Below are 3,294 nucleotides of genomic sequence, written 5' to 3'. Positions count from 1 at the left end.
TGCGAATTTGTACTATCGCATCGCGATTTTCAAGAATCGCGTTGCGATTCTGGAAACTGATTTGCGATTCTGGGGATCGCGTTGCGATTTTTATTTCGCGTTGCGATTTTGTTGGTCATTTTGGCAAATCCAAAAAAAGTTGGTTAAAATCGTATATTATAACTTTTTTTTGGTCACTGAGGCGATTTTCTCTTTATAAAATGATATCATTTCGCGATTTAACCTAGTTATATAATTATTTATGTGGTTTACCCCCCCTCTCTCTCTCTCTCTCTCTGTAGATATAGTCATTTATATAGTAAATGGTTTGGAACTAGAAACCCTTTGCCTCTCTCCTAATATTATTAAGAAATCATTTTGGTTTGGATAAATTTATCGGAATTTGGAGAATCCTGGGAGAGAAGAGCGGCGGTAACGTCACCGGTGGTGAACACGTATCACTTTCCAGCTACACCTTTGGCACCAAAGAGCCCAAGATGGAGAAGGACACCTCCTTCGCCGATCGCCTTGCTCGCATGAAAGTCAAGTAATTTTATCACCTCCTCCTCCATTATTTCCCTTTTCAATTGCTTCTTTTGTTGGATTTTTAAAAACCCGAAACAAACCTCCAATTACCTCTTCGGTTCCCCCTATTGCCAAGCTAAAGTTGTTGTCTTGATCCCTAAGGTTTTGGAACTAAGGAATTTATAAATCAAAGCGAAATTACTGACAAATATCCTACTTTTATCCATTTCCAAAAGCAAAACCCAAAAGAGAAATTCCCATTGAAGGAATATTTATGACTCTAATGAATTTTCTGGGTGAACACTGACATGTTGAAACTTTACTTATGCCAGCTCAAATTTGTAATTACTTTATGCCAGCGTTGAAGCGATTTTACTGGTATGTTAATATGCTCCTGGTTTGCTACCATGTCATAAAAAATCTCTGTTAGATTTTACATTGTAATGTTTATGTTTAATTATCTTTTATGAAAATTTATGGTAATATTCTTCACTCCTAGATATCTACATACATTAGTTTTGTATTCATGTTTCATTGCTTTTATTTTGCGTTATTGATATGATGCTCCTCCGTTTCCTGTTTTATGTTGATTTGTCCGGTTGTATTTATCTTTTTCATAACATTATACATCTTCATTATGGGATGATGATGCATTTTTCTGTGGACTTGGTGCTTTTATCATTCTTCTGATAGAAAATCGGAAAACCCTTTACATTTTTAAGTTATAAGCGAGTTCGTAACTTTTAACATTATGGCCTCTAGGAGTTTGGAACTACTATGCTTGTAGATGAAAACTTCTAAAGGTTTACTTGGTTCAGTAATTGGTTAAATGATAATTTGCTCCATTAGAAAGATTAAGGACCTTCAAATGTGTTATAAGGCCTCTAGTTCTTACTATTCAATTTTAGTTTTTTTTTTGGTTCCATTTGTAAGGTTGTGTATTAGTCCTTTAGCAAAGAAGGAAACAGCTTGTTCTTGTATATTAGCTTTTCGTTTTTTCTAATTCCGCGTCAGTATCAGAGCTTGGTTCATGCTTAAGCATCAGTCATCAATATAAGTCCTATTGCTCAAATTTTTTTGTCATAGAATGGGAGGTTTTTGTATCATAGAGATCTATATCTTGTGAAGGTGTTTATGTGTGAACACTAGTCAACCTGGCAGAAACTGACAACTATGTTTTACATATGTAAAGGGGAGATTACGCATCAAGAAAAGAGGAATTTCATCCCAATACATGATAGATTCCTTCTTAGAAGCATAAAACTTTTAAATGTTTTTTTATTGACTATGATAATTTCTTTAGGAATGAGCGTTCTTTTTGCACTTTTGCTACTTTAAGATGACATTTTAATGCTTGTTCTTAAATTGCTTATTCTATTTTTCCATGCAGGTCCAAGAACATAATCATCTGCATATTCTTCTTCTGCAAATTGGGAATACGTTCTGCAAACTTCCTGGTGGACGCCTGAAGCCTGGAGAAAATGGTATCATCTTATTCTTTTACTTTTTTCCTTAACATCATACTGTCATCTTCTCTTGATACATCTTTTTTATGTGCTATTGCGGAAACTCTATGTTTGTCGTAACACCTATGCTATTCCTTTTTTGACTTAAAGAGATCGAGGGTGAAACAATTCATTTTAATGCTCAACTTTGTTCCTTGTTATTTGCTGTAGATCAGTGAGGCCGTTGCCATCTGGTGGGGGCCTAATTTCGAGACTATGATGTATCCATATTGCCCTCCCCACATCAAGAAACCCAAGGTATTCGGAAGCTTCATGAGGCTACTTATGAGCTATGTTATCTTCTCTCGATTTCCTTGATTATTAATGTTGCAGGAGTGCAAGAAGCTCTTCCTCGTCCACTTGTCTGAGAAATAGTACTTTGCAGTATCGAAGAATTTGAAGCTTCTTGATGTCCCACTGTTTGAGCTCTGTGATAATGTGCAGGTTAGGAGTATAACCACTCCCCAATCCATATTTTAACTTGATTTATAGTTTAAGTATAACCACATTTTAAATGTTTAACAGAGATATGGGCCAGTCATATCAACCATTCCTCAGCAGCTTTCTAGATTCCTGTTCAACATGATCAGTTCATGACTTTGGCACGATCATGCATCTTTCTGCTCGCTTCCCGTGCGTGACAGTATATAACGAGAGCCTTCTGCATCGCCTTTTTGACGGTATATAACGAAAGCCTTCTGCATTACCTTTTTGACGGTATATGATGAGAGCCTTCTGCATCACCCTTTTGTTTTGGTTCGACGAGACCATTATATTGCTTATGTTTCATAAGTTGATCGACTCAAGTACTTTAATTTGGTTACGGCATAACTAATCAGTGTGGGTGGCAGTCTTCCCATTAAGACGGTTTAAGTTAATGGTTTAACATGCTATACTCGTAGGGTTTTACTGGGTTTGATGTGAATATTTTCATGTACAACTGTTTTGCTTTATTTATGCATGTCCTGGAAGATATTAAAATTTGTAAGTTTATCAAAGACAAATGATGAGTGTCTAAAATCTTTAATCTTTGCTTGTTATTTCTTCGATTTTGTCGAATTATTGCTATTCAATTGGTCGTGTTATACTTGTTTTTGTACAAGTCCTTGCTTTCTAGAATTTGTGACAAAACGAGCGAATTCTGTATTTTTTTATTATTTGGTCACGGCTGGAGACATGGGCACGACGCGGTCTGACGTGGCAGTTTTTAGAAGGTCCAGTCAGCGACGGTTTCTAGAAGACTTCGTCAACACGCCTTCTGGAAGATTGACGAGCAGAGTTGTAT

General features: G+C 36.2%; 1 pseudogene; it reads left to right on the top strand.

Moving 5' to 3' along the window:
* The first annotated feature begins 430 nt into the window (after nucleotides 1–430).
* Nucleotides 431–2,975, top strand: LOC120135172 (annotated as a pseudogene).
* Nucleotides 2,976–3,294: the final 319 nt, after the last annotated feature.

The sequence above is a fragment of the Hibiscus syriacus genome, unplaced genomic scaffold, assembly GCF_006381635.1.
Source record: "Hibiscus syriacus cultivar Baekdansim isolate YM2019G1 unplaced genomic scaffold, ASM638163v2 tig00110602_pilon, whole genome shotgun sequence".
Lineage (NCBI taxonomy): Eukaryota > Viridiplantae > Streptophyta > Magnoliopsida > Malvales > Malvaceae > Hibiscus > Hibiscus syriacus.
The sequence above is the reverse complement of the archived record's forward strand: the minus strand, read 5'-3'. Positions and strand labels throughout refer to the sequence as shown.